We start from the raw sequence: 26,942 nt of genomic DNA, 5'->3' as shown, positions 1-26,942 counted from the left end.
ACCCAGAAAAAAGAAAGGAGGGTCTTTGAGTTGAAGGTATTTAAGACTGTGTAGAGGAGAAAGGGCTTTCTCCCCTGAGACTTCAGTGGAATGGAAAAACCAGCTGGGTGCTTTCTCTGCCTCTCTGAGCTAGCAGGCATTAACCAAAGCATCTGGCTCCTGAGTATTGGTTTGGTAAATCAAAGTTTGGGATTTCGTTTTAGAAACAACAATAGTAGCTTCCCTACTATTAATATACCATACTTAAATTGTTGTCTGCCCCCTCTACCTTTCATTCATGTAGACCTGCCATCCATCCATTCTCACACTCACTGATCTAGACTTCACAACCATCCATCCTCTTTTTCATCTCTCTGGACCTGATATTTATCCATCTATTCATCCACCCACCCAGCCATCCACTCACCCATCTATCCATCCATCCAACCATCCATCCATCCATCCACCCACCCACCCATCCACCCACCCACCCATCCACCCACCCACCCATCCATCCATCCATCCAACCATCCATCCATCCATCCATCCAACCATCCATCCATCCATCCATCCATCCATCCATCCATCCATCCATCCATCCGTGTATCTGTCTGAACCTGTCCTGCTCTTTACTTCATCTTGTACCTTAGCTCACCCTGTATACCGACTAGACAACAGCATCTGCTTATTCCCCGGCTTCTTCTTCAGCTGCTCTGAGTGCGGACTCCAGCTTCTTTACCATTCAGGGCGTTACAAGAGTTAGCAAAGAGGACAGGATTTGGGCATCTGTTCAGGTGTTAGGAACAGCTGGCTTGGAGCCAGAAGAAATTAACTCTTGTCTTCTAGAATTTCTTTAAAAGAAATATGCAGCTCACAAGGAAGGAATTCTGGCATATTTATTACAGTGGGGGCAAATTAAGGGTGAAACTCTCCAGGCTGCAGTTAGAGACATTTTGAGTTTCATTGTTTGTGTGGATTTAGAGAAAGGGGGAGAATCTAAGTTCTCACGATGAAATGGGGAGAAACAAGAGATGTGGTTGCTCTTGGGACATTGCACAAATTAGCCAGAGCCCTTCATTACAGCTGCCATTTGAACACTGAGCCCTGTAGCTTCCTGGTGGATGGTTCCAGGTGCCACTGGGTGGATGTGGAGGATGCCATTGAAAATGGGGATCAGAAGGCTTTTCACTGAAAGTAATTGTTGGAAAAGTTGAAATGAGTGGAAACAGTGTACCATGTATGACAGACAGACAGAGGCAAGATCCTCAAGGACCAAATACAAGCTACACTAACGACTGAAGCTGTAAGAAACCCCAGGGAAGCTGCTGCATACAACACAGTGAAGGAGAGACTTTTCCTGAGGAGACAGGGAGATGCAACACAGGTGCATTCATTCACCCCCAAAAGAGAATCCAGGGTAGAGGCAAGTAGCGATTGCACCCAATCCAACTTGGGGAACCAATGAGCTTTTATCGGGGTTACTAACGGGAAGGGGTATGCATGGGACTTAGAAAAGAAGGAATGACTCAAAAGCAGCTGCATCACTGAAAGGCCCTCCCCGTCACAGCTAACTCACGGAAGATGCAACCTTGCATGTCTCTGCACAATGTGCAGGCAGCTCCATAGGTCTAGGGATGCCTGTTGCTCGACTGGTGAGTGTCTCCTACCCCAGCATCTGCCAACTGCTTCCATAAAGCTGAGGAGGAGTCTTCCAGAATCATCTAAATTCTCACCCTCCCAGCCCTTGATGTTTTGTTTACCTCCTGGATCTCAGAAGCCTACCCCTCCGTCTGCAGGGAATATTTCACTCAGAGGAAACCGCTATATAATGCAGGGGAACGTCAGAAACGTCTTTTGTCTAGAACCAGTTCACTTCCCAGGAATCAGTTGTCGGTATAAAATGTGGCTGGCCATTAGAGGGTCGCCTGCTGCTCAGGCCATTTTGTGGACTCTGCTTTGGGAATGAACTTCATTAAGATGGAAATTTACTCCCCTTCAGCCTTCAGTGGTTCACGAGTGTTAATACAGGAGTGTGATTTCCCATGAGAGTGCAGAGAATGCCCCGGGGCTAGGCATAGAGAGTGCAGTAAACAACAGTTGCTCCCCACCACAAGCTGAGGAGCCAAGGTCTTAAGATTTTGTAAACCCCACCCCCCAGTTACCTGGCAACAGCCAGGTATGCTCTGCCCTAGTTACCTGACACTTTAAAAGGGGCTGCTTGCCCCTACTCTCTCTCTCTCTGTCTGTCTGTCTGTCTGTCTGTCTGTCTCTCTCTCTCTCTCTCTCTCTCTCTCTCTCTCTCTCTCTCTCTCCCTTGCCCTCTTGCTCTATCCTCCCTAACCCCCTCCCTGTCCCTTCTCTATTCCGCCTCCCGCGCCACCCCCCCCTTCTCCTCTCCTCCTTCCCTTCCCCCCTCCATGTGCTCATGGCCAGTGGTCTCTACTCCTCTACTCCTCTATTCCTCTCTCCCTCTCTGCCTCTACTACCCTCTTAACTCCTCCCATGACCTGAATAAACTCTACTCTGTACTATACCACGTGGTGAACCGTGTGGCTGGTCCCTCAGAGGGAAGGGATTCCCAACATAGGCCTCCCAGAGGCATCTCCCTTGTCCCCAGGCCTCACCCGCACCTCATGGGCCATACTCCCCACCCCCATTCTCTTCATTCTTTTCCTGACATTGGTGCCCCGTGTGAGGAGAATAGGTTTCCTAACTACCCGATATCTCTTTTTTCTTTCAGTCGTGATGGATGCAGAAGTCCATATCATGATCGCTGGCCTCTTACTTCCTGACACATACGTGAGACTCCACCCTGCTGTAACAGAACAGAATAAAACTTACAGAGAAAATAAGAAAACACTAACATTAAGGAGCGGCACCTTCCTGAGTGAGCAGGTGTGCAGTGTGACCAACGCCCGGTGGTCTACTTATTCCGGGGTCTTAGCAAACCCAGCTTTCTTCCTTGATAGCAGCTTCTTCTCAAAAGGTGCTCTTTTTTTTTTTCCTTCCTAATTTTCTATGCTTGATTCCTTGTTTCTTCTTTCCTTTCCTTTTCTTTCTGTCAAGTCTCGCTGCAAACAAGACACCGAGAGTATGAGACTGGAGTTTTCCTTATGTGAAAAAGCTGGTTTCTCTTTACATTTCCACTACATAATCGTTTCCATTAGCTGTGTTCAGTAATCTGTACATCCTTTTTAACATCATCTGAACAGATTTGGGTGTGGGAGAAATTTGCTCTATTAAGTTAATTTCAATTTTAAAATATGAAAAAGCCTGATACCATTTTTATTCAGAATTTGCTTTTGTTAATAATGCTGTTTGGTTAAAAATGATTAATAAATTCTCAATATTTTTCTTTGATATTTCAAGATAATTTTTTGTGAGTGTTAACTTTTCTAGATCTAGCTGTAGATATCACTCACTGTTAAAATCAATTATCTGGGGGCTGGAGAGATGGTTTAGTGACTAGGAACAGCACTGCTCTTACAGAGGACCAAGGTTCAGTTCTCAGCAGCACATGTTAGCTCACAACCACCTATAGTCATTTCAGTTCCAAGAGATCCAACACAGACTCTGGCCTCTGCAGGCACTCTGTGCATATGGTATACATGCAGACAAGTAATCGTACATATGATAAAACAAAAAATTAAAAATTAGCTGCTTAAATTTACTAAGAAAACATTCATATTCTTGGGGGAAGTTACTGAAATGAAAAAAAGAATCACAAGACTGTTTTGAGGATCAAAGAGTTTCTTGGAACAGGAAGCAGCTGATGCATGAAGCAGGAACTTGGTACATGCTACATGCTTTCTTGCTCCAAATAATGCACTGGCATTTTGACTGCATGGCCATCCTCGGGAGTATATGCATAATACTTCCCAACTGCTGTTTTAGAAACAAATCCCCAACATTCAATTTTACCGGTGAAGACTCAGGATCCGGACACTGTGGTGAAAGCCTTCTGGCTTAGAAAGGCAAGAAAGCACCCAACTGACCTCCCTACTCCACCAAGATCCCAGAAGCAAACACCTCCTTCTACTTCTCCACACAGTCTCATAAACCATCTAAACTGAACATCCTCCTTTCTACTTTCTCCATGTCTGCTGTTTGCTTGCTCAACCTCTTGATCTAATACAAACTTCATTTAATCTTGTTTACAGAAAGCTTTTTGGATTATATATGTATGCTAGGATTGAGCCAGACCACAACAAGGTTTTTCCAGTTCACAATCTCAGGGTTCACAGTGTGATCAAATATTCTGCAACATTTCTGCCTTATGTCTAAATAAAAGACCCCCTTTCTTACATCAGTAAACTACGTACTATCGGGTAAGAATTACACTTACAGTGTCCAGTCTGTCTGTATTTGGCAAACTTAGAAAAAGTACTCTACTCTCTATCCTATCTTGTGAGTCCAAAATTTTGTGCTCAAGTCAACTCCTATTATAACATGCATTTATCAACCCAAAAGCATACCTTAGATTTTAATTTTTTTCTTAAATCCTAAACAACTTAAACTTGATTGTGAGACTATAACTATCTAGTCTTCAACCCCATCAGAGACCCGAGAAGGATAAATATTTCCTGAATAAACAAGAAGTGTGGAACAGGCAGCTTTTCAGAACTTGAGAAATAACTGGTCACCAGGACAGTCACCCATGATTCCTCTGCCATATGGAAGCACTGTCCCAGAATATCTGACAGACTTTTCTATGAAGCAGGAGTTATGAAGGACTATTCTACCTTGTCCTGGCAGTTTGGCAGTCAGCTTTCTTTGTTTCCTGCTTATCCACATATTGAACACCATACTGTCAGTGGATGAAGCACAGTGGCAGCCCACCATATTTGGAACAAACTCCATAGGGAGATTCTTCACTGCTCATCATAGTTCTTGAAGTAGAATAGGGGTGCTGCCAGGAGATGGCATGTCTCATTGTAAAAAGAAAATGTCTCAAATTAATAAAACATGTGTCTTGGTCAGGGTTTCTATTTCTGCACAAAACATCATGACCAAAAAGCAAGTTGGGGAGGAAAGGGTTTATTCAGCTTACACTTCCACATTGCTGTTCATCACCAAAGACAGGACTGGAACTCAAGCATGTCAGGAGGCATGAGCTGATACAGAAGCCATGCGGGGGAGGGTGTGCTGCTTACTGGCTTGCTTCCCCTGGCTTGCTTTCTTATAGAACGCAGGACCACCAGCCCAGGAATGGCACTACCCACAATGGGCCCTCCCAGCCTTCATCACTGATTGAGAAAATGCCTTACAGCTGGATCTCATGAAGGCATTTTCTCAAGGGAGGCTCCTTTCTCTATGATAATTCCAGCTTGTGTCAAGTTCACACACACACACACACACACACACACACACACACACACAAACACACACCAAACCAGCCAGTACAACATGCCATATTCTACAGATCTCTGATGTTTTTGAAGACCATTGACTATCTCAGTATATTTGAATTTGCAAATTTTGCTTGTCTCTAGCTATTTACTATCTAGTTAACTTAGAAAATATCTACAATTAAGCAAACTAGTACCTAGCAAAACTGCAAGTTTGAGTGACTATTAACTTTCATTTCCTAATTATCCTAAACAATTTGTAGGAGTATCTGTTCAAAAGGACTAGAACTTCAAATTGCATTTTTAAGAATTACATAGATATAATATCTTAAAAAGAGTATGTTGTAATCAAAATATTACCTTCATTTTATATCAATATACAAAGATATATACTATGTAATCAATTATAAGTTTAATTTTGTAGAACAATATAACCAAATATAACCAATGTAACCTTAATTTTGCATCACTATGCAAAGATATACACCACTGGAGCAAAATATAACCTCAACTTTGTATTAATGTACAAATATATATATGAGTAGATTTAATAATCTACCCCATTGCCTATTATTTTATATTATTCCTCTATTCCCCTTTTTATCTAAATATTTCCCCTTTTGTCTATCCAATGGTAGGATACTACACAATTCAGATAGACAGATAGATTCCTCATTGTGGGGCCCCTTCATCTTCTTGGAAACCTAAAAGGTTACTACTGTTTAAGATGGTAGAAAAGCTAAATATTTTAAATGGCTTATTAAGCAGATCTCACCTGAGGACAATAATCTATCAAGTACATGTGTGGGACAAACTTTGTTCCTAGTTACCTGCTTCAGACAAAAACATGTACAGGAAGCTTGACGAAGCTTATATCTAGAATTAGTACTCTGTATGACTACTGGTATCATGACAGAATGTTTAAATATATGTGACCATCTTCTAGGTTATTTATATATGTGAGACAATACTTTAGCCATTAAGAAAAGCTTTAGAGAGCCAAATCAAAATTAAAAAAAAATTGTGAGGTTAGTGGCAATAGAACAGTCCCCTTACTTTTTGTTTTTCTGTGTCCCAAAAGATGTGGTTTTTCTGATATGAAACAGGTGTTAGGAAAAGGATGAAGAGAGTGTGTGGGGGCTGCTATGGCCCATAGAGGTGCGGCAAGGCCTAGGAGCAAGGGAGATGCCTCTGGGGGAACCCGTGTTGGGAATCCCTTCCCCTTGAGGGACCAGCCACACGATGATATAGTACAGAATGCAGTCTGTTATTCAGGTCATGGGAGAGTTAAGAGGGTAGTAGAGGTAGAGAGAGAGAAGAGTAGAGAGGTAGAGAAGTAGAGGTTGGCCATGAGCACTCGGAGAGAGAGGGGGGAAGAGAAGGGGAAAGAGCAAGAGCAAGAGGAGGGCAAGCAGCCCCTTTTATAGTGTCAGGTAACTGGGGCAGAGCATACCTGGCTGTTGCCAGGTAACTGAGGGGTGGGGTTTACAGAATCCCAACAACAGAGATTTTGGGTTTCCCTTTAACAAGCATTCATAGGTTTACAGAAGAAGAGCCATGCTCCACCACCAAAGCCAGCTTTAATTTTTAATTGATTTGGGACCACATAAGAGCATTTGTCTGTAGAGGGCAGCAGAGATGAGCTAGAGGTGGGTGATACCACTTGGCCAATTTAATTTACTCCTTTTGTTGAGACATTTTCTCTTGATATTCAGTCCTTTTTCTCCAGATGTTTCATTTGACCAGTGTGGGGCTGTGGGTGTAAAAGGCACCCTGGTTCCTGGTTGAGATGATGCTTGAGACCCCCGTGACCCTAAAGGATGCTTTACCAGGCGCCCATCATTAGCCATAACCCCCCCCCCCCCCATAGATTTGTGGCCATCAGTCACATAGGGCAACGCCCTAAGCCCCTCCTCCACAGGTGAGCATGTGACCACGGGTCATGTAGACTCAAGACAGATCTTTATTATAATGAGGTACCTAAAGACCTGGAGGCTTAGCCAATTAGCCTTTCTTCCCAGGCACTCCTCCCTGAAAAAAGATATTTAATATCAGGCCCACCCTGGGAAATCGGAGTATAGTTTTACTCATCCATTTTCCACCATGACAATAAATGTCTTGAAACCATGGACTGTCTCCTTCACCGGGACCTGCCATCGGGAATTGTAGAGAAGGCCTTCACCTACAGAGCCGCAGTTTAGTCTCCAGTAAAAGGCCTCTCTGCACTCTACTTGCCACCAAACCAAACTTACAGCCCACCACCGTCAAGAGAAGGACCCATGCAACACCAGCCGGAGCTCCCCCCACTTTCCCCCTCGGCTCTGGGCTAGATCCCACCCACGGGTCCTAACTCTGTTCTCAGCTCTTCCATGACATCCAGCGGTGCCTGGGTGGCCAACAGCCTGGGAACCAGGTGGCCCTAGAGCCTCATCACAGGCCCAGGGAGCCCAGAGTGAGCTCCAGCTGTCTGTCCCCGCACCTCAGACCATGCTCTCCCACCCCTGGAGTGGTGTGCCTGAGGCTTCAGCTTCCCACAGCTCAACACCAGCCCAGCAGCAGCATGGGGTAAGCATGGTCCAACACACCATTAAACCTACAACTGGCGCCAGTTATTAACAACACAGTAGTCTCCAGATTCCTTAGTCAGGTGCTTTTATTGTCTTGGAAAGATAAAAACGGAACCTTGCTCCATCCCTAACTCTGGGGGTTAATTTTTGTGGAGGTTATATCTTCTTTCTAGTGGCAAAAATGTTTTCTACTTTGGGGGGAGGGGGAAAGAAAGGGTATTCTCTTTCTATTGAACTTTTTTTTTTAATTTCGTTTGAAAATTTGAAACTAAATATACCTTAGTGGATAAATATACCCTTTCTCTTAAAACTCAGAATTTAAGTGTATTTATTTTTAGATCACAAAGGGCATTCACTATGAATTTCAGGCTGCCTTTTGCAAGTGACTTTTATATTTAAATCATTGTAATTCTTCTGCCTCTGCCTCTGCCTCTGCCTCTGCCTCTGCCTCTGCCTCTGCCTCTGCCTCTGCCTCTGCCTCTGCCTCTGCCTCTGCCTCTGCCTCTGCCTCTGCCTCTGCCTCGAACTGAGATTAAAGGCATGCACCTCTCTAGTGCTGGGATTAAAGAACACACCAACACCCTGTTCATAGTAACTCTAGAATTTAGAGAACAACTCACTTATAGAGATCTGCTTGTGTTGGCTGAGATTAAAGGCATGGGCTACCACCACCCTGCTTAGATATTTCATCTTAGCTCCAAATCACTCCAGTTCTAGAGATTTATAAAATGGGTTTGAACTGCAGTAACCCTTTACATTTACTTAAAACATTTTAAATCTTCTAACCGTATTTTTAATACCAGATCACAAAAATATCCCTTTTATTTAATAACAAACAAGCAAAACTTGAAAGCTGATGTCCAAGATGGTATGGGCCACATGGCCATCTACAGCCCTACATTCTAACACTGAATTAGGACACATGGTTTAAGAAAACCCATTTTTCATTTCATGCCAGTAAAGCAAGAGAACCTTTGGTAAAATGTCATTTGAAAAAAAATCCAAATATTATATTTATATATTAAAAAATGTATATTATATATATCCAAACATTATATTTATATACATATTAATATATATCCAAATGAAGATTCAGGAGCTTGATGCTTTGGTGAAAGCCGGTTAGCAACACAGAGAAGCAGAGAAAGCACCTAGCTGATCTTCCTACTTTCTGATTTTCCTACTGACCTTTCAGTAGGAAAAGACTCATTCTCCTTCTCCATGTTGTCTTATAAAACCTTCCAAACTTAATGTCCTCCTGTCTACTTTCTTATGTTCTTCCCCATCAGCTGGTGGCTTGTTCAGCCTCTTGACCAAATTGTTGACTTTATTTAATCCTGTTTCCAGAAAGCTCTTTGGATTATAGGTGTGTGCTAAGAAAGGCTGAGCCACACCACAACAACCCATTTACAAGAAACAGAAAGCTCTTGAGTTAGAGGTGTGTGCTAGGGCTGAGCCACACTGAAAAGTTTTTCCAGTTCACAATCTTGGGGTTCACAATGTGCTCAAATATCCCACAACACCCAGCATTGCCCTAAAAGGCACTGTCGTGGAGAAATACATTGGACAAATTATGAATTTCCTTGTACTTCAAATTTTTAACCCTAAGGTGGAAATGATCATACTGCTCTGGGCCTTTAAGATAATTGAATAAAATGCCACAAAAAGACAACTGAAGCTGGGGTCAGTGAAAGTTCATGGGACACTTGTATCTCACACCTAGCCTCCCTGTTGGCAGCAGTGGTCTGGAGTCCTCACACAGCTGTTGCAGTGAATATTAATCAAAGGCAAATAGTTCCAGGCACCATGCCATGCTACCTCCTGTTAGTCTCTGCCCCAGCAGTCTCTCTGCCTCTGTGGCTAGCCCCATGCAGCAGCCACACTCTCAGGGCTCCCTGCTTCAGACTTTGCTCCCATTTCCAGCCTCCTCCCCCCAGTAACATGACAAAATCAAAACTCTTGAGGTTTGTAATTTGTCAACCAGATTTATATCAGTGAATCCTCACTTCCCAAAATGTCCACACCATAAACTCAGAGCCAATTGGTAGTGATAAAACTTCCCACCTAGATAAGACAAATTGTCCTGTCATAATCCATCCCTTATAAGATATTCACAGCTACCTGTGTTATGTAAAGCCACACAGGTGTGGGTCATCCTTCTCTTCTGTCTTTTCTTCTCCCTCTTCTATTTCTCCCTCCTTTTATTTGCACTGCCCAATCACAGACCTTGCTTTATCTTGTGCCCGCCCTCACCTGCATATAGACATCAATCCCCTCGAAGTCCTTCTGCAAATACCTCTAACTATTCAGTCTGGATCCCACGGCTCTGATAGTGGAGTGTGGAGGCAGGGTAAGAGTTGTTCTGGACAAAGCTTGTGCAGTTTCTCTGAGGGAGTCCTGCTGGCAGTTAATTTAGCCACGAGGCTAGAGAGTAAACAAGATTGATCCTGGAACAGCCACAGAGGCATCATTCAAACCTATGTAGGACACCAATTATGTAGCACAGCTGTCCCTGAGACTCAGGCCTTAGTGACAACTCATCCTGGTGAATAAACACATCAGAGGAGGCTGTTCACAATGTCAGTGGCCATTTGTCTGGCATGGTTTCATTGTGAATCAAAGGAACACCACTGTGGTTTGCTTCACTGTTAGAGGGTCATTTTGGCCGATTTCTGGATCTGTGGATGAGGCTTTGATGGAGTGGAAATTTAGTAACTCAAACAGCAAAGTTCAAGCCGACTTCCAAGGTTTCCTAAAGCTAGTTCAAGATTTCCAGGTCTTCAAACACTCTTCTAATGGGCACTTTGACTCCTACAGAAATTACCTTTCAAAAATTACTCCATAGCCTAGCTCCCTTGGCTTTCCAGGAAGCAATTTCTCAGTCTCGATTGTGAAATACATCTGGACTTTGAGAGGATTCTAATTCATGCATTACCTACTTGATGCTCTCTGACAAGATGTTATTTTATAGAGACTTTTGCCAACAACCGCCCCCCCCTGCAGTGTCTCTTCAGTAATCTTTTAAATGTGCCTTGATACAGCTGCCTTCGAAGGGATGCTGCACACTCTGAATGCGTAATTTTTACCTTCATCTTGGCAACAAATAAATGGAATTCAGGGATGTCAAGAGTTTTCCACTGAGCTGAAACTAGCCAGGGAAACTTCCCTAAGCAAATGTTCCTCGTGAATGACAATGTTAATAGCAGGCCGAGGTGCACAGTGGGATTGGATGTGGCCTTTTCACCCCAGTTTGTCACCGCTTCCTGCTCAAGTGGCTGCTGCCTCTCTTGACTTCCCAGCTGGCTTACTCCCACCGACTGCAGCAGGAAACACCCTCAACTGTACCACTAGCTACTTCCTAAATACAGTCTCGACAAACTTTGATTCAAAGTTTTTAGTTGACACATATTAATCACAAATAATGTGTACAGTGTAAGTATCAAAGCAGAATGACTGACATATCTGTCACCTAGAACGGAGATCATGCATGCCAGGGGCATTAAAGGTTCACCCTACGAGCTGCTTCAATACAGAGTTGTTTTCCACCACAGTCCCCTCTCCACATTAAGCTACAGAGCATTGAAAGTTAGGCTTTATGTCCAACTGCTTCCTTTGCCTGTGGACTATCTCTCTACCTGTCCTCCCAGTCACACCTTTAGCCAGTCTCTAGTCATGTGGATATTTTCAAATTTACATATAATTACATTATTTTCCCTTCCCTTTCCTTCTTTAACCAATCCCATGTACCCACCCAATCCACTCCCTCGAATTCCTGCCTCTTTTTCTTTCGTGTGTGTGTGTGTGTGTGTGTGTGTGTGTGTGAGAGAGAGAGAGAGAGAGAGAGAGAGAGAGAGAGAGAGAGAGAGTATTCTCCATAGTCTAGCTCTATTGGCTTTTCAGGAAGCACTTTCTCACTCTCAATTGTAAAATACATCTGGACTTCAAAAGAATTCAAATTCATGCATTACTGACTCAATGCTTTCTGACAAGACATTATTTTATGAAGACGTTTGCCCTACACACACACACACACACGTACACATGCACATATGTAAATTCAACTCTCTGAGCCTGTTAGTACTGCTTATATATAGGTGATTTTAGGGCTGACCACTTGAGACTGGATAATCAATTAGGCAGCTCCTCCCTGGGAAAAGACTTTTTCACACTTCCATGGGGATTTTTTATGGTAGATGTAACTTGCATTTCCCTTCACCTTGGGCAAGGATTGCATTGCCACTGCATGCGGCACATACGCACCACCAGTTCCCAATGTATATGACCTTCCCCTTGGCGGCCATCTCTACCCATCGTCTTTGCATGTAAAGCTGCAGCAGAGAATCACAGGACCCAACGTGGGAGTCACAAGTACGAATTCAAATTCTGGTTCAATGCTGTAGATATGCTATCAACCAGCAACCGCATCTCTTTCTGGACAGTTCTCCACCTGTAACATGGATGCCGTAATTATTTCAGAGAGGAGATGAGACTGTGTATGGAACACTTGTGCAGCAGGGATGTCTGTCTGTGGAGAGTGTGATCAGCAAACAATGAGAAGAATGGGAGCACCAGCTTAGAGGTTCCGGGGAATTCTACAACCTGGGTAGCTAGAGGCTGCTCTTGAGGGCTTTAGTCTTCAGACAGAAGCTGGGGAAATGCAGCCCCCTCTACTTTGTATTACACACATGTATGGGCATCATGGAAGGACCTGATGCCACAGTCCTGCAGTTCAGGGTGCAGCACTCCCCACCTTGGCTTCTGCTGGGGCCCCAAGTGTAGGGTAGTCAGCAGAGCTAACGGATGGTGATCTATAAGGCAGATCCCATGAAAGCTTTGAGAAGCATAATTCTACTGGAGCATCATTTGGGATGTGAAATCTATTCTCCAGGGCCAAATCAGACTTGGAAAATGCATCACTTAGCAACATTTGGCTCTTATCGGAAACAGACATGAGACCACAGTGACCTTGGGGACACAGAGTTGGCAAACCACCACAGCACTGATTAAAAAGAACCCCGAAGGCAGAGTTATCTGTAAATAGCAATCAGTTATCTGTGGCATGGGGACACAGCTTAGGGGCAAGAGCCAGGCTGAAATTAGACTCAAGATAGATCTCAACTTGGCAACAGAGTGTGACCTGCAACAAGAACTGTGACTTCTTTCAATGTTCCTTTGACTTGCCAGAACATAAAACTTTTCAAATCTTTTAAATAATATTGAAAAGATTAAGTAATTGGCAGATGTGAATCACATAATGCCAGCCAGATCAAATACTTACTTAATGGTAGCTATTGCTCATTCTAAGTACATGACCAAAAAATTATTAAGACCTGAATTGTATGTATGTATGTATTCATATATGTATGTATGTATCTATCTATCTATCTATATATATATATATATATATAATTTTAAAAAATGTCCCTTATATAATTATGAAAGTCTCTCCACAGACAAATTATTCATGCCTTTGTCAAACTCATTTGATTGAGCTATCCCATTCCATACTGTAATATATTTATTATTCTTTGGTAAGCAAAGTGAATATATGTAAACATCATTGTATCAGAATGCCTTCATCTATACAGACAAACATAAATGTCACTCATGTTAATGTGAATAGTAATAGTAATAGCCCTTCATTACATGTTTAAGCCCCAAACACTGAATTGTATAACACACATCTTTTCCTATTTAAACCAAAATGTGATATATAGCATTATTACTCATTGTGCCAGATGTTTGACTCAATATTGCATTTTTATTCTATTAATAAAGTAATTAAAGCCAAGAGAGATATATGGAGACTGTAAGGAAAAGATGACAGGGCACCAATGTAAAAAAAAGATGACTGGGCACCAATGAAAGGAAAAGTCACTGAAAAAAAGAGTCACAGGGCACCAATGTTGTGAAAGGATAACATCCGAGTCACGGCACCAATGTTAGGGGAAGGATGAAGAGAGTGGGGGGCATATGGCCCATGGAGGTGTGGCTGAGGCCTGAGGGCAAGGGAGATGCCTCTGAGGGGCCCATGTTGGGAATCCCTTCCCTGAGGGACCAGCCACACAACGGTATAGTACAGAATAGAGTTTATTCAGGTCATGGGAGAGTTAAGAGGGTGGTAGAGGCAGAGAGAGAGAGAGAGAGAGAAGTAGAGGAGTAGAGGCCGGCCATGAGCACGTGGGAGAGAGGGGGAAGGGAAAGGGGTAGGAGTGATAGAGCAAGGCTGCAAGAGCACAAGGGCAAGAGAGGCCAAGAGAGAGAGGAGGGGTCAAGCAGCTCCTTTTATAGTGTCAGGTCACTGGGGCGGAGCATACCTGGCCACTGCTGGGTAATTGAGGGGTGGGGTATACCTGGCTGTTGCTAGGTAACTGAGGGGTGGGGTTTACAGAATCCCAACAGAGACATAAGAGAAGTTACAGTAGTGAGAGAACAATGCAGAAACCTAAGCCTAATTTACCACTCACACTTTGGTGCTTACCCAAATGTGTAGCTTGAACACCTGAAAGAAGGATAGATGGATGGATGGATTAATAGATAGGTAGGGAGATGGTTGCTTGGATGGAAATAAATGCAAGCAAGAACAGATGGAAGAAAGGATGGGTAGATGGATAGATAGATGGGTAGATAGATGGGTAGATGATGAGTAAGTGGATGGAAGCATGCATATCTGGATGAATCACTGAGTAGTTGTGGATGGATGGATGGATGGATGGATGGATGGATGGATGGATAGACGAATGAATGGATGGTAGAATCATCAGCTGAAATGGGCACTGTATTTTAGCTCTAAGAATTCAGCTTCAAAGAAGTTGCTTCCAGTGGCACTGACTAGAATCTAGCCAGTAGATGGATGACAGGCTCAACAAAGGGGCTGCAGAACATACTGAACCAGAAAGCAAGGTTCTTAGGCCAGCAGTGAATAATCTTAACTCTGATTTCACCTCCCTGAGTTAAGATAAGGAAGTTATAGAACCAACCACACTGTTACTTTCTATAGAACCAACCATGCTCTTACTTTCTAAGGAAAGCAATGAGGTCAGTGAAATGCTAAGCCTGATCACCAGAATCCAATCCCTGGACTCTAAAAGGTAAAAGGAGAGATGTAAATCTTCTCACCTCCACATGTGCACCATGGAAAACACACACACACACCTAATCTAATGCATGCAATGCTATATGTTTTAGTGTGGTTACCACATTGTCATGTAACAGGTTACCAAGTAGAAACCTGAGGGACATGGACAATCAAGATTATGTTGCGTAATTTCATGGCAGCTCAACATGCCTGAGTCCTACCACCCCAGGATGGTAGAAACCTCTATTGAGACATTTCCAGGCACAACACCATGTTACTGTTACACTACGGCACATTTGCATTTTGTTCAAGTGACTGACAGGTAACAGGTGGAACTTAACCCAGCAGAAGAAATGAAGCAGGCACCAAATGGGCCAGTCACATGGATTATCTAAGAGCCACAGTATCCTTTATCCCAGGGAGCCAGGACACTCGATGATTGACAAGCATGAAATCCACCCTGAGTGGATGGCTTCCAGGTTTATTGTTTTGTAACCCTCTTTTAGTCCCATGGACACTGCATACACATGGTGCTCAGACATGCCGCCAGAACATAGGTATGCATGTTTTTGACTTGTCATTTTGTCCATGGTACAGTGGCTCCATCTGCATCTTTTCTACTTAAGTTCTCTATGCAAAGTCATAGGCCATGGTCCCTGTGTCCCCAGCAGAGTAAGAAAGTGACCATGTACATAAGAACAGGGGAACAAGCTTTGGCTGATGTCTCAGCTCCCACTCCATCAGTGCTACCCATAGTTCCAAAGTTCCTGAACACTTGAAAGACTATGATGTGGGCATGATCATCCTGCCCTGAGTCTCCAGACCTGGCTCAAAAGAGATCAGGCTTCTCACACAGAATATGTTGTCTTGTCATCAGATTTCGGGAAGAAGAGAATGGCATTGTGTTTTCTCTGGGGTATAAAGAAAAAGATAAGAAACAAACCCTCCCCCTTTTCTATTTCTAGAACAATACAAATAAGCTGAAGGCATTGAAACTTCCATCCCCCCCACACACAGAATGCCATGCCGACCTGCCCTCTTGTGGAAACCCTCTACATACTGTCAGCAGAGAAATGTGATTTGTGAACAATGTTGGGCATCTGTAATTTTCCACACTGAATCAGTGTCAGAAAATAGGTAGCTGGAGAGATTTAAGTCGGCAAGTATGCAAAAAGAAGGTGGGGGTGGGGGGAGCATGTCATTAGCAGGGGCAGTTGTGGTTTCCACGGAGATGTAAGAAGAGAGATGTGACAATAGGAGGAGGGTAGCTGAGCGGCCCCCAGTCTGCCGTGGTCCTCAAAGAACCTAATTGTGAAGCTTTATGACTAAGCAGAGATGCTGGTGGTGAAAGCCAAAGTCTTCCCCCAGAGACCAAACCCAAACTTATAAACGTCAAAATTACAGTCTCCTCCCTTTTATTGCCTCTACTGGCTCGTCCTTCTCTGAGCTGGAAGAAGAGTCAGTAGTAACATTCTTGTTTTTGTCTCTCCTCCCACACCCTTTATTCCACTGAAATTAAAGCTTCGGTCCTAAGAACCCAGGCTACAGATGGTGAGCCCCACATGACAGACATCTCATCTTTTAGCTATCTCTTTAGTAACAGATAAATGTGTACTTTACTGGTTGGCTGAACTCCTAGGAGATTAGTTCAAGATGCATCTCTCAGAGGGACTATTGGCTCCAGCTTAAGACAAAATAGGAGAGAAGAGAAAAGGAGAATGCAGTTGTAAATTGTCATTAAAAAAATAAAATCACACAACTAAATGACACCTGTCACCCAGCATAAGAAGGACAGTGGTATTAAGACAAGATGGGACTGCTCCTTTGCTGCAGGCAGGGCTGTTGGTTTGAGCAGCATGTCAGGATCTCGGGGGAAGACATGAAATGAGGTAGTATCTCCAGTCTCAACAGCAGCCGACGCCAGCAATTCATGGTGAAAAAGGAATGGGTGGATCTTCTGCCCTGCGTGTGTCCTCTGCTGGTCTCCTTGCACCAACCCATCCAAAGTGACAGGGGGCCTTGGGCTCTTCACTGGTATAAGAAGCTGAGGAGAAGGGGCATCTCTGGGGTCAGTGCAGAAAGCACTAATGCCAAGCCTATTGGCATCAGGCACCATGTCTGACAGGCACCATCTCTGTCACCACAGGGTTGAGGTTTTGGTGAACTTAAAATGAAGTTATCATCTTGAAGCCAGGCCTGGTTCTGGGTGGGTGGGTGTCTGTTCTCACCTTTAAGAATCCAGGCAGGCGAGTAAGAGAGAGAAGTGTGGTGTGACTGTGATCAAAGCACATTACACACATGCATGAAACTGTTAAATAATAAATAAAATAAAAACCTCGAGAATATACAAAAGAAGCTAGATCACTGGGAACACTCTGCATAGAACAATGCTTTAGAACGTGGTCCTCTGCACCAGCCAGTACTGTGAATCCTGTTAGCTTTTCAGTTAGGTTTGCAAATGTCTTCAGGCTTTCTCTATAGGCGATTACAGACAGCAATCACTGAATGATGGAGATATGTTTTGATAAAAGAGTGTCTGGAAGACCTTGGCATTGTGACACAATGCTACAGTGTATCCTCAAAGACCCTACAGTGTCACGAGATCTCCTCATCTTTCTCTCCACCGCCATTCTCATGATTCGCTGATGCTTACACATCAGGCAATGCATGACTCTGGTTGGTTCTGATAGTTTCCAGAGTAGCTCACCTTCTGTCCTTTGTGACAGGCTCACCAGGCCTGAGATTAGGCTTTGGTTTCAGGTACAATGCCACTGGGTGTCTTACGAAACCTAAAACGAAGCATGCATAACTTGTTTTAAATATTCATAGAATGGCAACTGTCACCCCCCCCCCCATTTCAGTGGCTTTAGCAGGATCCATGAGGTCTTAAGAATTGAATTGTGTTATCTGCAACATGGATAATCTACCTCCTCCTTTCCTATTTATTTCTGTCTTGCTCCTCCTCTTGTCTTACTGCTGTATCCCGAGCTGCTAAGATCTCAAGTGCTGTACTGAGGGAGTGTGAACAGAGTTGGCAATTTGACTTGATTCAGAATTAGAAGAAATGTTTTCTTTATTTCTTTATAATAAGGTTTTTCTATTTCATATAATGTTGACTGGAGCTCTATCATGTGTAGGCTTTACTATTTTGAGGTAATCTTTGTCTCATATTGACATGTTTCTAGCCAACTTAACCAAAAGGAAAAACATAGAAGATGCGTAATAAATATAGAGATGAAATTGGTTGTTTCAATAGATTGCAAGAAATTTTTCTATTCCTAGTTTCTTCGGGGCTTTTATCCTGAAAGTATATTGAACTTTGTTGAATGCCTTTTCTGCATCTATTGAGATGATTATGTGATTTCTGACTTCATATCTGTATATTTGTTGGGTTACACTTACTGATTTGGGTATGTTGAACCAACCTTGCATCCCTGGAAAAAAAATCAACTTAGCCTATGGTGTTAAGCTTCTCTGTGTGCTCTTGAATTCAGATCATGTTTTGTTGAAGATTTTAAACAAAATAGATTGAAAGATATTACCCAATTCTTTAGCAATATACACACATGTATAATGGTTTTATTGTCATCTATTAATTATGCATAGTCATACATTTCATTATACCATTTTAATATCTGTATGCAATATATTTTTATCATATTCACTCCTAGTTCCCCTTTAATGCACCTCTTCCTCCTACAAATTCCCTTCACCTCTCCCTTTTAGCCTATAACTTCTCATGGAGGGGGGATTCCTTGTGGGTTTCTTATGATAGCTTACAGGAGTCTGATCATCTTACCAACGGATGTACCAGTGAAGAAAACATCTGTATCTCTGTTTTCCATCTCCTATAACCATTGTGAAAGAGATAGAAGAGCTGTGTGAGTCCTACCCCATCCTTCATGACAGATGTTGATGAATCCAATCTTATATAGGTCTTGTACAGTTGTCCGAAGATGCTGTAAGACCTCCGGCGTACAATGCCCACCGCACACCTAGAAGGTAGTATATGTACTCACTAGTTTTGTGTGTCAATCTGACACAAGTTGGAGTTATCACAGAGAAAGGAGCCTAGGTTGAGAAAATGTCTCCATGAGATCCAGCTGTAAGGCATTTTCTCAACTAGTGATCAAGGGAGGATGGCCCAGTCCATTGTGGGTAGTACCATCCCTGGGCTGGTAGACCTGGGTTCTATAAGAAAGCAGGCTAAGCAAATCAGGGGAAACAAGCCAATAAGCAGCATCCCTCCATGGCCTCTGCATCAGCTCCTGCTTCCTGGCCTGCTTGAGTTCCAGTCCTGACTTCCTTTGGTGATGAACAGTAATGTGAAAATGTAAGCTGAATAAACCCTTTTCTTTCCAACTCTTTTCTTGGTCGTGATGTCTATGTAGGAATAGAAACCCTGACTAAGACAGTATACCACAACACTTCAGCTCATCCCCAAACTCTTATATTCTCTGTGCCCTCTCCTCTGGGATGTTTTCTGAGACATTCTGAGATGAATGGAATGGTAATGATGTCTTCTTTATGGCTGAGCATTCAACCAGAACTTGTTCTCGGCGCTTTGATCTCACTCTGTCTGCAGTTACTGCTGCCTGCTGAAAAACAAAATAAACCCAACCCTTTCTTACCAAAGTTGACAACACCACCCATCTATGGCAGAAAATGCAATTTGATAGGCACACCATATCTATTTAGCAAGACAACAGCCATAGCTTTTCACTAGGTCTTGTGAGGTCCCTAGTTTTTGGACACATTGACAATATCCAACAAGAATTACGTCCTGTGAAATAGCCTTGCTTCCAACCAGAAAGCAGTTGCTTGCCCCCTTTAACAGATGTATCACCATTGCATCAGTGGGCACAACTTGCCTGTCAAATCATTTGTGTTATTTACACAGGATCCAGAGGTGAGTAAAACTACCTTGGAGCCTTATTCTACTGTTTTAAAAACAGGGGATCCTAACATCCCCACATCCTTCCCACTGAGAAAGAGGACCTTCACCACTCGTGATCTCTAGGATCTGTATTTTGTCATCAAGTATAATTTCTACACCCAAGGGATAGAAATTGTGTACAAAGCAAATCGAACATGGAAGAAATTGAATACCCAAAAGCTTTACAAGATAGGATTTTGAGAAGAAAGCTTAAGCAAGTGATACCTTTACTTTGAAAATAATGGATCCAAAGGTTGAGGGTAATTTATGGTCACTGCATGTGGTCTGTAAGATGCATTCATAGTCATGTTTTAAATGCTAAGTGGATGTCTGTCTCTGTTAATGTGGGGAGCATTATCTTGGTTTGACAGACAGAAAACTGGGGTTAAAAGACTGAAATGAGTAGTCCAAGGTCAAGGGGTTCGGTGCCTGGAAACTTGAACTCCCATTTGTCTGACACTCGACTGCATTCTACCAGTCATTTGTAACATTAGACTGCTCGTCAGTCAGTCATGATTTCCCTTGGCAGATACCGCACCAGCTTCCCCTCTGGAGATAAGGGATTTGGAAGCCACAGGGGTTGGGAGAGCTGACAGGAGGACTGGAGAAGTGGTCAATAGGTCAGATGTGTCAGCAGCTTTGGCGAGTCCAGGGCAAGGGCACAACCACTTGCATGCTTTGTAGTTTGTTTGCTTTACTTCGCACTGTGGCGATGGAGCATGAAACAGTTGACTGAACTATTCTCAACCTAAGGAGGAGACTCGAAGAACAAAGAAGAGATGAATGACAGGGACCCTCTGTACCCCACTTTGGAACAACATCCTCCACAAGCAATATTTCAAAAGTAGATAGATCTGCCTAAAAATATTAGTGGCAATCTATAAGCAAACCTCCACCAAAATGATAGAACACAATTATGCTAGTGGCTAAAACAGAAAAGCAGAAGGTATTTTTACTATCTAATTATTTCAATTATCTACTAAGCAAGGCCATAGCTGCCCCCTAGGACCTTTGTCCTCACCTACAATATCAAAGGAGAACTCAGTCCTGTGGAATAGACTCACTTCCAACTAGAAAGCAATTGGTTACCCCTTTAACCATTTTACCACTATTGCTGATACATATGGTTCAATGTTACGGTCAGCACATTTATTTTCTATTCCAGACTATTTCTAGAATAGTATTGAATGTCTAAAAAGGAACTTTTGGATGATAGGCTACATCAAGGATCATGTATGCCATCTCTAATATCCCTGCCTCCCATTCTTTAGTAGTAAAGATCGATCAAGCACCAGGGAGAGAGCAAGTCAAGTCCCTGGTTATGGTATTAGTTAGACAGTTCCTTCCACTTAATACTTAGCAAGCCTCTGTTATAAGTTGGGCAGAGTGCCCATTCTCAGGGTAACGTTACTAAGCAAGATGCTATTTAGGAAATTATTAGCATAGTGTTAAAATACAGTTCACAATTCAGAATAAACTGCTACTGTTATCACAAAGCTCTGTATTAAACCCAATGGCAAAAACCAATGCTCTCTCTCTCTCTCTCTCTCTCTCTCTCTCTCTGTCTCTCTCTCTCTCTCTCTCTCTCTCTCTTTCTCTCTCTCTCTCTGTTCCCCCCCCCCAAACTAAATCCAGCTACAGTGAAATCATGGAAAATAACTAATCATTCAGACTCCATTGAAGTCAGTTTTCAGAGTGATTTGGCTCAGGATATGGAAGGCTGGGAGACTACCTTTCATGTAATTGTGTGTGTGTGAAAGGAAAATGGGAGACTGAGAAAGGCGGCACACATCCAGGACCTTAGTTAGCCACTGTCTCTGAGTCTGTGTTTACTCACGAGGATGCTGAAGCTGAGGGGACTAGACAACCTAACTAGATCACACAACCAGTTAATAAAGGTGTGAGGATCTGAACTCAAGACAGCTAGAGTCCTGAACCTTCAGTTGTCTCCACCCTTTGACCCTAAACTCACCATCCCTCCCCACCCCCTCTCCCAGCCTGACAACTTCCCTCTTGAACTGAAACAACTGATAAAATGAAACTCTGATGAGTACTTGGTCCAAAGAGTCTAATTTCCCTAAATAAGTAACAGGTCCCAAAGAGGATCTGAAGGAGAATAATTATGCTTTCAGCCACAAATAGGGGATGAAAAGAACCGTGCTGGTGTTAGAGCGGTCTCCATGGAGATCAGTAAAAATGCTTAATTGTTTCTGAAATGATCAGATGGAGATGCAGCCTTCTCTCCCATCTGCAATTGAGTGACACACGGGAGCACAGATACAGGGATGCCATCTCTGGTCTAGAAGGTTGCTTATGATTGCACATACCTTTAAGGGGCAAAGCAAGAGAATTAATAGGAGACAAAACAGTCTCCCTTTGGTCTGAGTTACAGCCCAGATTCTTAAGTGTTGCAGAAAGCTCTGCAACCTCTGTCAGTGAAATGCACCCTCATGCCCAATTGCATCTGATCACATTGCAGCTCTTGCTGTCTGGACACAGCTTCCCCATTCCCTCAGCCTTTCACCAGACCTTCTCTCTCCTTCAAAAGTTTGTCTGAGTAACCCAGTGGAAGGCAAAATACCTTCAGTCTACCACTGAAGTCTTGCCTCAGCACATGAGTCTGTCTTAGCAAAACTCCATATGAGTCTGTTTCAGCTGACACCTTCCTGCGTCTGTGGAAGTGTCATAAACCAATAGAACACCACCGGAAGTGGTGTTTTTTTCTCTCTCTATGGAGATATGACAGATGGAGCTCAGTTATGCAATGTAAGGCAAACCAATACATGTGTGCAGTTAGTGAAGAATCTTCTATCATCTCTCCTTTCATGTGCTTGCTTTAGAAAAACACCTTTTCACCTGTGTCTGCTGCCGGAAAACACTCCTTCTCTTGTTTGCCCCAGCAAAACACCTTCCAACAAAACTGACTTTCCAAAGAAACCATAAGTTTCTACTTCACTTGGGTGTCACTGCTGGGCCATGTGTTCGCTCTAAGGGACAGCTCCCTAAATCCATATTGTCACACTCCCTGGGATTAATTCCGAATCCTGGGGAAACCTCTGCATCCATTTCCAAGTGAAACCTTAGCCGCCTCAGGCTCTTGAATCTGCAACTTCACCTTCAGCAGAAATACTGGAGACATGGTGTGAGATTGCTCCCAGACTGAAGCAGCAGAATTCTGAACCATCTGTGTCCTTGCAATGGGAACTATTACTTAGTAATACTGAGATCACAGAAGTGATCCTTACCATTAGGCCAAGCCCTTAAAACCTTGTCTGAAGAGTCTACCTAAAGCTAGGTAAAGAGATTTATGTTAATTGAATTAACAAAGGAAGTATCAAAAAAGCTTCATGGAGACTTTGTTCTCTTGTTAAGTTTCATGAAGAGCACTTTGAACAAGCACAGCTAGCTTAGAAAGGAAAAAATTAAATATATGATCTGAGTATTAAAGGGACACCAGGAAGTGAAATGAAATGGAGTAGAATCCTGTGTTCAGTGAAATTGGACATCCAATAAAGGGAGTGGAACTTTGGGGCAAGATCCTTCCCAGCTAAGTTTAGATCCAAGCATGGTGGTACACTTCTTTAATACCAGGAGATAGAGCCAAGCAGATCTCTGAGTTCAAGGCCAGTGTGGAACAGAGCAAGTTCTAAGATGAAGAAAAGTTTAAATCATAAATGGTAGTGCACACCTTTAATCCCAGGAGACAGCTGAGACTTGGCACTGTGAGAGGCCATGAAAGGCCATTAGTGAAGGTGCAGCCTCAGTCACAGTTGATAGGGCAGAACTGAAGGGGTCAGGCAAAGAAGTTAAGGCTTGGCACCATGAAGAGAAGCTACCTAGTTGCAGCTGAAGACTCCAGTGTATTAGAGATGCCAGTACCATGAGATGATTACCAAGAACAGCAGTGATAGTGGACTAGATCAACCTGAGCTTAGCATGTTACCAAGGGCAGAGCTGAAGAAGTGATGCCAGCCCTTTGGAGGAGCCAAGAAGATGATGTGTGGATCCCAGACATTGAAGTAAGAAGCTGTAACATTGAAGTTGCCTTGGAGACCCCAAGACGTTTGAGATGCCAGAACCTTGGAATACATGCCGAGGAAAGCTGCTAACAGGGAGTGGAACCAGCCTGGGAGAAAGCAGTGTGTTGCAGTCAACAAAGATAAAAAAGAAATTGAAGACTACTTTAACATCAGACATGGAAATGCAGAGTTTGTAGTTTTCCAAGCTGGTTTCCTGTCTTGCTTTGGGGATTACAATTAAGTGATTAGATGAATCTCATAAGAGACTTTGAACTTTGGACTTTAAACTTTGCTTAGACTACTATAATCTATGGGGACTTTTAAGTTGGACTCAATATGTTTTTACATTATGCAATGTTTAGGTATGACCCCCATAGATTCATATGTTTGGACAAGTCTGTGGGGGCCAGGGAGTGGAATGTGATGGTTTGTATATGTTTGGCCCAAGAAATGGCACTATTAAGTATGGCCCTGTTGGTGTTGGTATAGCATTGTGGGTGTGGTCTTTAAGACCCTTATGCTAGCTGCCTGGAAGTGAGTATTCTGCTAGCAGCCTTCAGATGTAGAACTCTCAGCTCCTCCTGCACCATGCCTGCCTGGATGCTGCCATGCTCCTGCATTGATGATAATGGACTGAATCTCTGAACCTTTAAGCCAGCCCCAATTAAATGTTGTCCTTATTAGACTTGCCTTGGTCATGGTGTCTGTTCACAGCAGTAAAACCCTAACTGAGACAGTTTTTGTGGAGCTTTTTTGTAGCAAATTTATAGGAGCTTGAAAAACCAAGGCTAGCTTCAGCCAGTATTTTGGCATCTTAAATATCCCAGGTTAAATTCATTGTGGGAGAAGACTCCTACAGTCGCTTGGCAGTTGTGGTATTTTGAGGGTAGTAATGAATCATTGCCATGGATCTACACTCATTTATCCCGGGGAGTCACTGTAGCTCTCATGTAAGCATGACAGCTAACATGTGCCATGTGCCATGTTAGCCGTGACAGCTATGCCTCAGTCTTAGTTCATTACAATTATCTTCTAATAGAAAGGAAGTATTGTGTAGGGCTAAACCTTCTTGTGGACTCGGGAACTGTTTGACAGCACAGGGGAATGCTAGATATTTGACTAAAGAGGCCACAGATAAGGACAAAGTGTTCTTCACATCATACTGCAGAGGACTCCGGACAACTCCATCCAATGCTCTGACAACAACCTGGACACTTAACCCTCGCTACATTCCAACCCACACCTCTCTCCTCTCTCAGTTAAATCTCTCCATGTGCAGCCCATCTAAGCTTCTCTCCTACAACAGTGAACTTGCATTGTTCATATTTTTTTTATTAATTTATTTACTTTACATGTCGGATCACAGCTTCCCTTCCCTCCTCTTCTTTCAGTTGCTCCCTCTTAACTCCCGTCCCCTGTGTCATTCTCCTCCTCCTATGCCCCTCTCCTTTTTACCTCAGAGAAGGGGAGACCCCCAGGTCTATCAACCCACCATGGCATATCAGGCTGCAGTAAGTATGGGTGCATCTTCTTCTGTTGAGACTAGATAAGGCAGCCCTGTTAAAGGAAAGGGATTCAAAAGCAGACAGAGACAGCCCCTGCTTCTGCTGTTGGGGGTCCCACATGTGTTACATATGTGTAGGAGTTCTCCCGTGCCTGTTCTCTGCTTGGTGGTTTAGCTTCAGTGAGCCCCTATGGCGATTTTTCTTGATTGACAATAATTGTACATATTTATGGAGTAGGATTTTATATGTATATAAGATACATAATGCCCAATCGGGATGATTAACGCTCCATCTCCTTATTTAATTATCATGTGTTTGCATTCAAAAGAAAAATTTCAACTGCTCTATTTTGATGCTTTGTGAAGTACATAATAAATGTTTGTATACTATAGAAACCCAACACCAAGGAATGCAGGGGTTTAATCCATCCAGTCTCCATGCACTTTGGTAACCATTAGCGACCTCCCCGGATCCTCCCTGCCCTCTGCTGTCTAAGCTTCTGGTGGCTGAGTCTCTATCCTCTGCTTCTGTGAGTTAACTTGTTAGCTTCCACAGTGAGTGAGACCATGGAGATCCCTTCTAGGCAGAACAAGTCTATCTTTCTCCTTATAAGAGGATTTCAGGCTCGAGGCGACATTTTCTCAACATGTTAAGAAGGAGTGAAGGTTGCAGCTGTTGGGTTTTCTCTTTCCCTTGAACTCTCATCAGATCTGGAGTCAGGGGTGTGGGCAGCCTGAGTGATGAGCCAGCTAAGAAGTGAGTGTTACTGAATTGGTTGTCTTCCTGCATACAAGTCAGCTCCAGAAAGGTAAGGGTGCGTCAACCCAGAAGCATCCAGGCAGCCGAGGAAACTCAGCAATAGCGCGGTGAGTGACCTAAGAACCTACTTACCACCTTGACAAGACATCACTGTTTTTCCCAGAAACTGACTCAGATGAGGCTGAGGACTAGTCACTCTCAGCTGCTTAAAAATTATTACTATGGAGAAGAGCTTCCAACTGAGACTGTCACCGTCCAGAGCTGGACTAGCATATTTAATAGCTGAGTCCCTCTTGAAAGATCCACTTGTCTAGTGTGTATGGACCACTCGGTGTTGGGGAAATGACCTTATTTTTCTTAGACTCCCTATGAACAAAATTACAGAAGGAAGGGGGGAATTGTGTGCTTCTCTTTCTAGGAATACCGTAAGGCTTGAGATAGGAGCTGAGTGCAGTGACTGGCCACAAAGATTTTTAATTTTGTGCAGAATTTTTTTTCTGCTTCACATTATCTAAGAGTCTGCCACATTCCCACTTTTTCAAATTAAAACAGCATCGCACATTATAAGTTTGTGTAAACTTCAATTATTTAGTCAATGAGACTTGGCCCCGTAAATTACTTTAACTTTTTTTTTTCTCTAAGATTTCGAAAGCTCACTTCCAAACCGTCGGATGAAATAACAAATTATACACTACTCTACAATTCAACAGTGACTCCTGCACATTTATCCACTGACTGTCATGAGTCGGTG

This window comes from Micromys minutus (genome assembly GCF_963924665.1).
Source record: "Micromys minutus genome assembly, chromosome: 1".
Lineage (NCBI taxonomy): Eukaryota > Metazoa > Chordata > Mammalia > Rodentia > Muridae > Micromys > Micromys minutus.
Note: the sequence above shows the minus strand (reverse complement) of the source record.